At 41.1% G+C, this 13,797-nt stretch overlaps 1 protein-coding gene across 1 annotated transcript in view; it reads right to left on the minus strand.

The window, feature by feature from the left end:
• Nucleotides 1–13,797, minus strand: part of LOC131671082 (cyclic nucleotide-gated cation channel alpha-3) — a 131,316-nt gene that overhangs the window by 113,081 nt on the left and 4,438 nt on the right. The window lies entirely within an intron of this gene.

Here is a 13,797-nt window from a genome sequence, read left to right on the forward strand (position 1 = left end):
CTTACTCACTCTCTCTTCTCACGGAAGCGTGCGAGGCAATGCAATTATGGCTCTTAATTAATTGACGAGCTGTGTTTGTGTGTGTATGCGTGTGTGCTTGTATTGTGTATGCGTGTGTAAACCGTTTCTGTTTGCTTTTACTTACATGTTATAATTGCGGTTATTTACGTAATCTTGGATGCGCATATACGCGTGTCTATTATTTCGTAGCTTAAAATCCAATTGGATGCAGTTTAATTTGGCGAGCTTAAAGTTTTGCGGCAGCAGCAGCCTTCTTATCGTTTACAGTTTACATATTGACACTTGAAATGTGCAATGCGAGTAATGAGAAACCACTGTGTATGTATATATGTATGTAGCAAGCGTCGACAGGAAAATGCAAGGAAATGAGGTATCGATATAATTGTAATGAAACAGGTATGTATGTGGCGCAATGTTATTAGGGCCGAACCTTATTTCGTATATGAAGCACTGGAACGAGTATTCCATTTGCGAAACAATGAAACAATGAATCTTTTTCGTTTGGACGAATACTGTACGAATGTCGATGATCTGAATATCGATAATTTTTTTTGGCATTATTTACCAATCAGTTTAGATTGGCAAATGAAATAGAAAAAACATGAATAAAGAATATCTTAAAGTACCGCGGTATATACGTAACGCGCGCGGTAACCGGGAAGGCAAGAACAAACGGCATAAATCGTTGGCAGGGTATAAAGCGAGAGAGTTCTTCTTTGCGCTTACAGTGACTTGAACCAAACATCTAATTCACACATACTGTCGTGTGGTCTGCACACACGCACACACGCCCAGGCCAAAAAAAGGCTGAGAATATTTGAAACACTCCATGTTTACCAATGGCTCTGTTCTCTGTAGCTTTCGTATTTATTATATATTAAGTTTAGTTTGGTTATCAACGATGGACGTTTCTCAATTGGTAAAAATGCGAGTTTCTTTGTTTGCTTTTACTTCTGTAAAAGCTTTATAAATTACAAAGTCTATTGTACAGCTGAAGTAATAGATGCGAGCGAAACTAGACAGAGAAATAGAATAGCTATGAATGAGAAAATCAAGAGCCATGGGTAAAGAGAGTTGCAATTACGGATGTGGGGCTTCTTTTGCCTTGTTTAAGCTACGACAATTTCATTACGCTAATGAAGTCGAAAGTATGGATTTGTAAATCGAACTGTTTCTACCTCTCGCTTTAAAATCGATCTTCCCTATATAAGCAGTTCTTTAGAAAAATGTCAAAAAGCGTGCACTCTCTTAATTTTTTCACATTTTATGGGTAGCTGAAACTATAACAAACTAGGTCCATCACCGGGAACACTCGCGACATCCTTTTTTTGTTCTTAAAAAAAGGAAACGTAATTCATCGCTAGTTGTTCTACGAATTTCATTGAAAAAATAAAGAATTATAACAGTGTTAATTTTATCTTTGAATTAGAATTGTACAAGTTGAAATATATCGGAAACTATATTATAATATATTCATTTTACATCAAAATTGTAACCTTCACAAAGCTTTGAAGACTATCACTGCATAAAATATTTGTTGATAACGAAACTACCAAATCGATATGTTGTAGGCAAAATGTAAATTTTAAAAGCTTTGTACGCATCAATATATTTAGCAAGTAATAAACTCAGATCTTTTTTCCAACGTATTTTAATCCGTAAATGCAAATCTAGATATACGCGCTTTGATAGATTAAATTATTTGCAAGTCTACGACATTTCGTAGAATGATAAAATCGAAAAATTAAGAGTGCTATTGTCAAACTTTGAAAAAAACCGAGCAAACTAATGAAACTTTTTTGGTGAATATATATTCATACGTACCTTACTTCTCAATTTAAATAACCTAGCGACACACAGGAATAATAAAAAAAGTCTATGATTTTATGATTCCCTACATTTCAATTATTTCGTACTAACATAACGTCATTAAAAAAAATAAGTAAGCAAATCCATCCGATATATAAAAAACTCAATCTACACATTAAAATTCTCTGACAAGACATGCCGATCAAGTCTCGCAGATATCGCAAGCAGAAAGATATATATATATATATATAAAGAGAGAGAGAGTGCTATACAGATGCAAAGTACTGTGCGCGAGGAGCTTTCGCAAAATTAACATAATTTCTTCTCGGCAAAGACGGCATTGTCCCTATATAACGCCCGTCCGTGAAGTTTGATGGTTGTATCGACCTAAAATCATCTCATCACAGATACACGCATACGCAGAGTAAAGCTGCGACCATAAAAAAGGATGCGAGCATGGTCAATGTCATCAACGCAAAATTCAACGGCCTGACAGGCATCGAATACGCGTTACGCGTGAATATTGAAGGCAGTCTTCAGTACCTAGATTTTGTCAGAACAGATATAAATGGTTTTTCAGTTTTGGCATACCTCCGTATTATTGCAAATGAATTTTCATACGTCGAATCGCATATTAAAAATTACATTTTCTTTTCCGTAATTCTGCTCTTCAGCTAAAATAACACTAGAAATTACGTTCTCTTTTCTATAAACCTACATTTCAGCCAGAGTAACATTGTTGTTGAACGTACATTTTCAGTCTTTTTTTTTTTTTTCGAGTGTAGTAGAAACTGCGTTATCTACCGATATATCGTATATAATGGAATTTTTGCCTGGAAAAATAAATAAAATCAACTTCATCATAAACAAAATAAGCTTTGGCAGTGAATTTTTGTTAAAAAAAGAGCCTTCCCAGCAAGTAATCTAGTTTACCAGCACGCACTGACTGCGAGCTTCTATTAAACTGAAGTTTATTTTCACGGTCGTGAAAATGCAAAAAATTAAAAAAGACACGTTTTGATTTTCTAATCTTTCGAATAGACCGTGTGAAACGAAACAAGAGAGACAGAGGTTGCGTCTTCGTGGAGACTGGACACTTTCCTATGTACATACATGCATATATTTGCATGCACATATGTACGTGTGAAATAGGTCTCGTAGTGCGGTTAACTGTGCCGTGACTAATTGCTGCTGGGACAGTTTGTTAGTCATTTACAGATCGGCAATGTTTGCACCCCAGTAGCCCAGCCAAGTTTCACAGGACCGCAGATCCTATTTAGATCGTGGCCTGGTGCGAACGATAAGCCACGGAAATCGAAGTGTTCCCCAAACGCGTGTTCGACGTTTAGTTGCCGCGCTTTATCTCTCCGCCCCCCCCTCTCTCTCTCTCTCCCACCCACTGTCTCTTTCAGCGTTTCGTTGGTCGAGCCAAAAAGAGAACGAGTTCACTGTTTTTATTTTTTTGAAGGATCCGTTGTTTATCGCTCCAGTTGCTGATTGCATTTAACTATGATGTCCAGCTATCTACAGTGTCTATGATCTTTTGTAACAAAACAAAAAAAACAAAAGCTTTGTGCTTTTGGCTTGGGTTATTCGGTTTTCGTTGTTGTTAAAAAAAAACTGTAATAAAATGGACTCGCGTAGAAAAATCAATATGATTCAAAAAAGAAATTTGAGATCAATGTTAGCCCCGCAGCATAAGTAAAAGTGATAAAATAACAAATAGTTAGTTGGATTGAAGATAAATAGAGCAGTATGAAATGTTCTAGTTGGCATCGAGCGGTTAACGCTAAAAATCGAACTAATAAATTTAGCGTGTAGCAGTTTATAAAAATCTCTCACCTGCGTCGCATTCCCCATATTCGAAGCAATGCTTATATAATCATCTTAACAAGTCGGTTTAGCACGTAATTTTCGCATTCGTAAGGCTCTCGAGCGAAACTCGAATTCACGGTTGCTTGAACTTTAATTCTTTGTCAACTTGCATCAGCAATTTAAAGTAGCAAAGGCTGCTTCACCAGGCCTCACTGTCTCGTGGAAAAGATGTATGCCGACGCACTTATTTGGCGATCTTCTATCGAGCAAAACTGATTTTTCGAGTAATTTTCTTACGTCGCAATTTCAGCTAATTATGAAAGGTGATCATCAAAGAGAATTGCGTTTTAAATTATATTTGTCAACTGGACGGATAGCATCGTCCAAATTATATATCGCAGCATTCGACATAAGTGCGACAGCAAGAAAGTCCAGAAGAGTGCACTCAAATTCTCTTCCTTTTCACGATCGATATAAACTTCATCCTCTTCAGTGTTTATATCGCGTGTCTTTTCGCTCTCTCTCTCTCTCTCTCTCTCTCTCTCTCTCTCTCTCTCTCTCTCTCGCTCCCTCTCTCTTTCTCTTTGAACGTACTCGACGAACATTCTTATATCCTTTCGTTGCTTTTTCCTCTTTCTTTCGCTACGCTGTCACTTTCGACTAAACGAGAGAGAGAGTTACTAAATTCAGACACGCGGAGTAGACGTGGTGGTGACGTGACAAGTAGAAAAAGTCAGCTATATAGTCGGACGAGTTGGAGACAAGATAGTGCGCGCTTCCCGAAAAGAGAAAATGAGAATAGCGAATGCGCATACAAAAATCTACATTCTCTCAACTTGCCAATTTGAATTTCAAAAGTATCTTTATACGAATCTTGCGCGCACACGACGATATAGGTACCCTTAAAAGTAAAATGAGCTTGGAAAATTACATTTCCTTTCATCTTCTCTTCATTTTATCTCTTTCGACAATGCACTCAAGAATCTACATACGTTTAGAGATTTTTTTTTAACTAGCATATGTAGTTAACGTAAATTAGCCTTCTTTTCTCATTCTCAAAGTGTTTGTCGTTGTCAGTATAACAAATTAATATTCGGTACGACTGGAGCACGATTTTCTTTCCGTTGATAGCATTAGGAAGCTACATTTGCCAAAGAACGTCGCGTCACTCTCGGACAAAAATAAAATACATCAATCAATCAGAAATCTAACGGAGTAAAATCCTCTCTTGCCAACAGACCGTCCTCTATCAGAAACGCACATCCCTTGGTGAGCAAGAAAGCGTTAACAAAAAAGAAGAAGAAGAAGCAGTAGTGGGCAAGCCTTAAGCGTCGGTTAATTCCAAGTTGAATTAATTACAAGGAAAGTGGGGAGGTGCATACGTCGCCCGAGGCGATCGACACACAAAGGACCTAGACTTAATGGAAAGGGAAGAGAGAGAGAGGAGAGAGTGTGCGTGTGTGTGCTCGCGTGACCTTCTACAAAGAGGGACGAGACTGTTTTATCCGGTGGAAAAAATTGATGGCTAACCCCTCTCTATCTCTCTCTCTCTCTCTCTCTCTCTCTCTCTCTCTCTCTCTCTCTCTCTCTCTCTCTCTCCCTCTCACTCTAATACGAATCTATACTTCATTATCCTTTGACGGCTTACCGATCTAGTAGACATGGAAAAATGCGCTCGGCCCGATTTTTACAACGAGCAACAGGCTACCTTTTTGCCCTACGTTTGAATGTTTAAATATTTTCATCAATTATTTTATTTTACCGCGTGCTCCATTTGATCGTTAAAAAGGCAAAGGTCGATACGACGTCGGTAACTCTGAATTGAAAGTATAATGGAGAAACAAAGATCATCTCTGAGAGAGATATAAAAAAGGACATCTGTCACGCGATAATAACGACGACATAATTAACAAACGAGCAGGGCCATAATAATAAAGCGTTCTCCATCTCGCAAATAGACACACGCGAGAAAGGGCTGCCAATTTACGAGGTTCACTCATTCTTTTATGATTGTCATTGCGAAACTTAATTAAGGTGAGGCCATGACGATGCTGGACAATGCGAAACGAGTCCGCGAAGAAAAGAGTGAGCGAATAAAATTTTCTTTTTGCTTCTTTTTTTTTCTCGTGCTCCTCTTCTTCCTCTTTTGCTCCGCTCGTAGATTCGAGCCGAGGACACGAGTAATGGGGCCACGTTTAATGGACGACTGGACGTGGAATGAAATAACGCGCGGTCCTTTTTTTCATTGACGGGCGCCAGTAGCAACCGAGCGATGGAAATTTGTATTGCAATTGATGCGCAGGCGCAATCTCGCCGCCACGTAATTAAGATTACGAACCGCTCGAGATAATATTTCCTCGAGATTTTTTCGAAAATAAATAAAAGTGATGCCCGATGCTTCGGCGCGCGGATTCATATTAAGAGCAAGGCTTTTCATTTTCATTACTCACTCGTTATATAACGGCGAGGCGCGTGTTTCTCTCTCGTGCTTAAACTATTTTGCCTCCTTACTCGTTTAACGCGCTGACAAACTAGCGCGAGCGAGCCGCACGTGGGAGAGAGATAAGATTAACGGCAAGGCGCCGTTATGGAATGTCCCAAATGAACAGTTTTATTGACATCGTAAATTTGGCGATCGCTATGGGAAAACACTGCGACGTAATAGATCATTGGGATTTTTGGTCCGGCGCGTGTGACGATCGAAGCCTGCCTCTCTGCCTTCGCCAGAATCCCAAATCACGTTCAAAAATTATGCTCAACGGCTATTCGAAATTACGATGATCGAAAGCCTAAACACTCGACAAAAGAAGTTTCTTTGTTCTATCAATACCAAACACTCTGAAGCTCGCCTGTTAAACATCGAGTGTGCTCGAGGCAAAGTCAAGGTGAAACGTTTGCCCTCGTTTATTTTGTTAGCTCAGCCCATCGTCAGCCCATCTTGCGATGATCGCGAGATATCAATGATAAGGGCAGAGCGAACGCGATGGTTAAGTCCTCTTGTTCACTCTCCGAGTGTTTCGCTCTTGAGTTAACGATCAGCTTTCGGCGTAGTGCTTCTCTCTTTTTCTTTCTTTTTTTTTCTTTTTGTGCATCTCGATCTCGCGGAAAATTGTTGGCAACGCGAGTGTACATTATTTTCGCATCAATCGCGATGAATCGAGCGAAACGAAAATCGAAACGGCTCTTCTTCTCTGATGACCCCTTTTTTCCTCGCGACGAGAGCAGCTTTTCCCTTAGCTATTTTCTCTCCTTCGTGGCAGCGGGATCGATTTTTCTATTCGTATGTGCACGCCTACCCTGATTTCGTTCTGCCCCTCTTTTTCCGCGTACTCGCTCCCCCTTCCCTCGCATATGCCCTCGAGCTGATTCGTCCTCATCATCTCGCATAATGAAATGAACTCGAATTTGGGATTGAACGATTTCCGTGCAACGGCCTCATTCGTTCTTTTGCTAGGTTGGTCAATGAGTTGGGACAATGACGTAGAGAGAGAGACAGTTGATGCTAATGAAATTACCTTAGTATGCTGTTTAGGTTGAAGATGAGGGGTCCGAACTTCCAAATGATGAAATTCATTATTGGAGTATGGTATGAAAATAAATGAAGTTAGTTGGAGTAACTTGAACTAACAATTTGTTTTGCCTATACTTTTAGACAATAAGTTCTCATGTTCTCTTCGAATTCGTCTCTTACGTAGAACTTAAATAAATTTGTATTTGCCTCAAATAGTAGGCTTAATATACATTATAAGTATAGTATACAATTGAGAAAAGCCGATAATATCAATTTTCATTGAAAAGAAATTATATATAAATCGAGAACGTACGTGAAATGTCAGCTGTTCCGTGCATATTCAATTTAAATTTTCTTCAAAGCAATCTCTACGGTTTATTAAGTCGCAAAAGAATCAACATAAAATTTCACAGAGTAAAATGAGAAAAAAAGGAATCTGCATTCAGAGAAGAGCTCAAACAAAATATTCGCATAAAATCCCACTTGACATTCAATTACAAGTTTTAGACCAGGACTTTCGCAATACATTTAAGAGACTTTATTTCTACAATTGAACATTTGAAAAGTTTAAAATGAACAATACGAGCTACTGCAATTAGCCAGGAAAAAGCTACAAAAGAGCAAGTTGTAAAAACAACAATTTGAGAAAGACAAAGCGAGAAGGGGCAGGAGGACAAAGCGCGTGGCCAAGAAATAAATAGGGAAAATGGGTGAGTATGAAAGCTGAAAATGAAAATGCAAATGCAGCAAAGAGAGGTAAAGAGAAAAAAGCGCAATACCCTTAACAATAGAAAACTTATGGCACATTCGGCAAGCGATGGTGTGGCACAGCAGCGGCACAGAAGCGGCAGCCGTTTTCCGGTGGCATACGTGCTTTCGATGGCAATAACCCGGTAAAGAGAGAGAGAGAGAGAGAGAGAGAGAGAGAGAGAGGGAAAGCAGCTCTTTGCGCCACTGCGACATATCACTTGAGTCATGCCAAGAATATGCACTCTCTCCGTCTACTTTATATCCCTTCTCGCGCACCCTCTAAATTCTCCACGTCTGATATGTGCTTCATGGCTTTAATTTTTGGCTGCTTTTACAACTCTCACGATTTTTACTTTTTTTTGTTTGCATTTGGTAGTGCTGAACGGTGACGATTTACTCAAATGAATTCCGGTGGAATTTCTCGCAAGATTCTATCGAGGAACTATCAAATTATGCGCGTTGTGCGTTTATAAATATAGATAAAAGCTTACGAGCCGTGATATCATTTCTCTAAAATATTTCGCTCGCGCTATCACTGGCATTATTGCGATGGCAACTTTGGATGTTCAAATTAAAATGCTCATGGTTATTGATTTTATAAAAGTAAATGATTATTCAAAAGACCGAGATTTAAAATAGAATCAATAGACGTGACAAATTTTATATTCACAAATGCAGTAAAAAAACTGAATTTCAGTATAAACGACCGTGGTTCGATGCTATCTAAATTAAAGTTGAATTTTCAGACCGAATAAGATGACATCTAGAATTGATTGTAAGAAAGCTTGTTCAATGACAGAAATGAACACGTAAGTGCTGAAAACTCTGAAGCATATTAATCGATAAAATGTCAAGCAACTCAATGTCATAATGGTCAGCCTATCGCTTCTAAAAGTCTTGTCTTTGACGACAGCTCCTGGCAACCTTACGAGGATCTCTTCTTCATTCAACACCTTTCCGCTGACTCGTTCGGCTTGGTAGCTGGAATCATTTGAATAGCAAATTCGCCCCGCGCATAATAGAATAAGTGGTGTGTCCGCTAGCCTAGAAGAGCGCAATAATAGCAGCTGTCAGTTTTGAACGTTCGCTAACTGGACTGAAGTTTCATAGAGCGAGCGGCTGAGGTGAGCGCAACGCTAGTCTTATAATTGACGAGACGCGACGTTGATAGATTTCGGAGTGGGTTGCAGGTGCTTGACAGCCTCGCGCGGGTCGATATTACAACAAAGCGAGAAGAAATCCTTTCGTTATCAAGGAATTAATGTCCGACTACGGATATCAACGCGCCAACGAAGGCGTGCTTTTTCTTTTTTTTTTTTTTTTTTTTTTATGAAATTTAGCGTGGCGGAAATCGAATTCTGTTCGAGCGCAAAGTGGAAAAGGAAAAGCAAGAAAGGCGCTTGCAAACGCCACGAAATTAGTGTTGGGCGGCACTCTTTATCCGTTTTCTTCGTCTCTCGTAAAAGCCCGGGAAATGCATTCGCGCGTTCGCGCGAGCACTAACACGCGGGCGAAATGTTTACGAGCCCTGGCGTCGTTCGTCGTCGGGAGAGGTGGAGAGAAAAGGCGAAATAAAAAATTGATATTGTTGGTTATTAAGCACCTTCCCCGGCGTTAGCGCCGATTACGCAGCTCTTGTTAGAAGGTTTTATCGTCGATCCAGCAATTGTTGTCGTCGCACGCGTGATGTATTGAAAATTATGATCGGCGCCACGTACGAGGAAGAAAAGGCGATTGGTATCCGTCCGTCTGAGTTTACCGTAAATAGAAAAAGAACAGCCGTAAGATATCGTTTATTCGGTGCTCTCGGGCCGCTACGCGCGACATTAAAACAAAAGCCATATAAAGGGTCGTAAAGGGCAAAAGACAGCAATGCGGCGCGATGCTGGAGAGAGCGCATCGATCGGCGCAAGCTAACGCTACGAGTTAAATGGAATGTCCATCGTCTAAAACGCAAAACGGCCGTGGCTCGAGCGATACAGAGGCGAGGACGAAAGATTTGATCGACGCGCGGAGAGGAGGCGTTTGGTTTAATGACCGAGCTCGACCAGCCCTCTCACTCTCGGTTACGTGCAATCGTTATGTGCTTTTACGAGGACACTCGGAATGAATTGCCGCGCGCAGCTGCGCTTGCTTCGCGCAAATGCGATTGCTAATTCGGCGTTACGATCGGCCCGGACGCATCTAATTGCGAGGGGCAAGGGGCCCCTTGCTGGTTGATTCGGCCCAAGTGGCCTTCTTCTTGTTTCACGGATGCGCGTTGTGACATTTCGAGGGATGGGCGCGTGCGTGCGTACGTACGTAGACAGAGAGGGCGGCAGATCGACTGTAAACGTACGCCGCCAGGAGATAAGACACTGCGCGAGGCAACTTGTTTGCCTATGAAAATTGCATTTGCCAAGCTCTCCGTAGTCACTCTGCCGAGGGCTCTCTTGAACGCCCACCTGGTCGATGCCACGCGAGCATATGCTAAGTATTATTTGCTACGGATTACGCGCTCCGCCGAGTTTCGAAAGAAACTCTTTCCGAGAAGCTTGAGCGAGCCTCCGGCAGACAGCGCTTAACGATAATGATGATAGTGGCTCGAATGGCCCAAATAAATGCGCAGTAATTCAACTGCGCTCGAAATGCAAATCCCTGCTGGTTCCTTGAACGAGCCTTCAGCCGAAAGCCCTCAGAGGTCCAATAAGTCATCAATGTCCGTCAAATTAGCGGAGATAACTTCGGCTAAGTTTCAATCAAGCAAATATTTTCGCTCAACTATCCACCGAGAGGCAATAATCTGATATTGCGAGAGGCAGCGGGAGCAGCTCGCTGACCCATTGGCATTCGGCATTGTCGCGCATGTTCGCGCTTGGACGTCCAGCTGCGCCCCGTCAAGGCAAATCCATTTACTTGCACAAAGAGTGCACAACGAGCGATTCTCGCTCTTTTTCTTTCCGAGTGTTACTGCTCGATTATCGAGATATTCGCTTTCCTTTCCAATAACCTCGTGTCGTACTTGCGCGAAAAGTCCTAGAAGCGTATCGTATCTCTACAGGTTTATTCAGAGATGTAGATTTTCATATTACATTTTATTCACCTTGTCTAATGCGGACAAGCGTTCGATTATCAATATTGACAGGACGATTATACGTCGTTCGTGTTAAAATTCTCGTCCAAAAATTTTCAGTTATACAAGCCAGCGTCACAGCAGATCTGTCATTTTTCATAAAAGACAATCACCTAGTCGTAACGTAATTAACGAAGCGATTTCACGCGCAGAAGCAGCTGTACGCGCGCGGACAACGTTAGCTTCGTTCATCAAAGTTCCCCCTTTCCAGATTCGCGCATAGCACGCCAAGGCGTGTATCCCGCATTGGCGGGTCGTTAATGCCCCGGTACTTTTCATTGAGTGGAATCGCAGCTCCGCTGGCAAGAGCCTCAAAGCACGCCGGTCCAGGTGGCAAGCCGATTAGTTTTCACCCAAGATTTTTGCAAACGGCCCCTCTGCTGAGCAAGTGCGTGAAAGTGCAGGTGTCGGCGCGCGTCGTCCCTTTGACTCGCGAACGCGCGACCGAGCACAAGCCACTGAATATATCTCGAGTTTTTCGAGTTCCACCGCCGCCGGAACCTTTGGCTTTAATGGGACTTCGGTTTAATTCGATCAATCCCAAATTTCTTTCCTTCGGTCAGACTCATTTCAACTCGACCTCGGTTTTTCAAGGGCTATTTGCCGTGCAAAGGCCCCTCGTGCAATTCATCGATCCTCTACCGTAAACGAGATGCATCGTGTAAAATCGACTAGAGAGCCAATGAAAAAGAACCCTCTTGCTAGCGAAACAGCCAGATAAACAAACTCTATTGCATCTTCCTAGTTGGCTGCATTTACTGGCTCTGGCTTACACTTTCGTTTAGTTTTGCATCAACTGGTTATTTGCTCGAACTACATTTGCAAGTCAACGAGACAATCTATCCGACGAAAGAAACGAATTGCGATGAACATCCAATATGTACATAGCAATAGTAAAATAGTGGATCGATAAGGAGATTGAATCAGTAAGAAAAATCAGAAAAGTGCTGACAACGATGGAATTATCGACAGCCGAGGATTGGTCGATAATCGATGCGCAGCTTGTCGGTTGTCTTATTTGCATACCGACGACTAGATAAACTGCCAGCCGATGGAAAAAGTCTGTGTAAGATAAGACGTCACTCGCGAGAGCAGTGTCTAACCGTAATCGGATCTTTCCACTTAGTATGTCTTTTTATCAAGTTAATACTCGTTGAATTTTCAATGTTTTAATAGAATTTATCTAAAATGATAGATCGACACTTTTACGACTTTGCCGCTTGTCACACTTTAACGGCTACAATATTTTGGAAGGACAGAAAATAATCAACTAATATTAGTTTATTGTCGCCGATGAATCAAATAAGATGCTTATTGAACAACAGCATGCTTTTATAGTAAAATCAGTCAATTGAATAATCGTTGGTCGTCTCATTGTCAATATTGAATTATTGAGAGGGTAATTTAAAGTGTCCGTAGTGACTAATTAAACGCGAGAAAAAAGAGAGCAAACGTTAATTATATAAATCCTCGTATACTTAACATGTATTAAGCTTTGCTCATGGCACACCATTTTTCTCTCAGAGTTCACCTCTGCGCAACGTGTGCAGGTACACGCCGTTGCAGAGCAGTCGTTACTTTTTTGTCCTATACGATCCTTTGGCGTTTCGGCGAGTTTTATCTTGGCGCCAGTTTTTCCTCTCATTGCACTGCCGTTTAATTCCAGCTATCTTTCACGTGCTAATTCTGCTCTTTTTACTCTTCGAAACGTGCTTTATTGCGAGTTGTTTGCGTGCATACGACATCTAACTTTTATCTTTTGCTACGAATGCATCGTCCAAGCCCGTATTTTTATATCCTAACGACCAATAAATTTTTGCTCTCATCTCCGGCGTGTCGAGTATAATATTATGCGAAACGTATATTTTCATTTCGCTCCTTTCCCCAGAGAGCCTGATAATTTATCACGCGCGTGAGGGCTAAGATTTTGGGCTATTTAAACTTCGGTAAACTGCTTCTCAACTCGTAAATTATCGTGGTTTTTTTTCATGCGAGTCACGCAAACAAGTTGAAAAACACTTTCTCTTATCATTTTCTAAATGTCAGTTGTTCATTAATCGAGAGTGTATAGGGAAAACTTTGAAAGCGAATTTCCCGGCGCAAGGATTTCTGTTCGAGCGAGCATGACCGAAACAATAACTCTCGTTAAGTGAAATCATGAACGAATTTTCTCCGCGCGAGCTTGTCTGTTATATACATTGAATGGCCGAAACGCCCCGATTCAGAACTGCTAGACAATAGCTTTCGCGAGCTACCGTAGTGCGCGTTTCGAATCCTTTTTCACCTTCTCTGACGCTCTAATTTCTAAAGGCATCTCTCGCTCAGTTTTGTGCACGTGACAAATTAACGCTTCCGAGATTGCCTTTTTGTTGAATGATCGTCAATTTACAAAGATTTTAGGAAATTCCAACAAGTTGCCTTTTGATGCATCCTGAGGGCATAGAGCGAGAGAATTTTTGAAAATTGCTTTTTGCAAACATAATTTTTAAGAAATGGCTTTATTGCGACAGGAAATCGATGGCTGTTAGAAGCCTTAGAGTGTAACAATATCCATTAAAAACAAATCAGCTTATACTACACAAATCGCGAACATTTTCTTTTCTTTTATCGATTTTCTATAAAAGTTGTGAAAATGAAATCCGCTGAGGGGTTGTTTCAGTAGAAGCACGAGGAGCATCAACGACATTGAAATATTAGTACTAAACAGAGCAAGAGAGAGGGAGAGATAGAGAGAGGGGGAGGGGCAGAGAGGAACTAGAGCGGGCGCGAAAAACCCACC

This window comes from Phymastichus coffea, unplaced genomic scaffold (assembly GCF_024137745.1).
Source record: "Phymastichus coffea isolate CEN01 unplaced genomic scaffold, Cenicafe_Pcof_1.1 PCOF00119, whole genome shotgun sequence".
NCBI lineage: Eukaryota > Metazoa > Arthropoda > Insecta > Hymenoptera > Eulophidae > Phymastichus > Phymastichus coffea.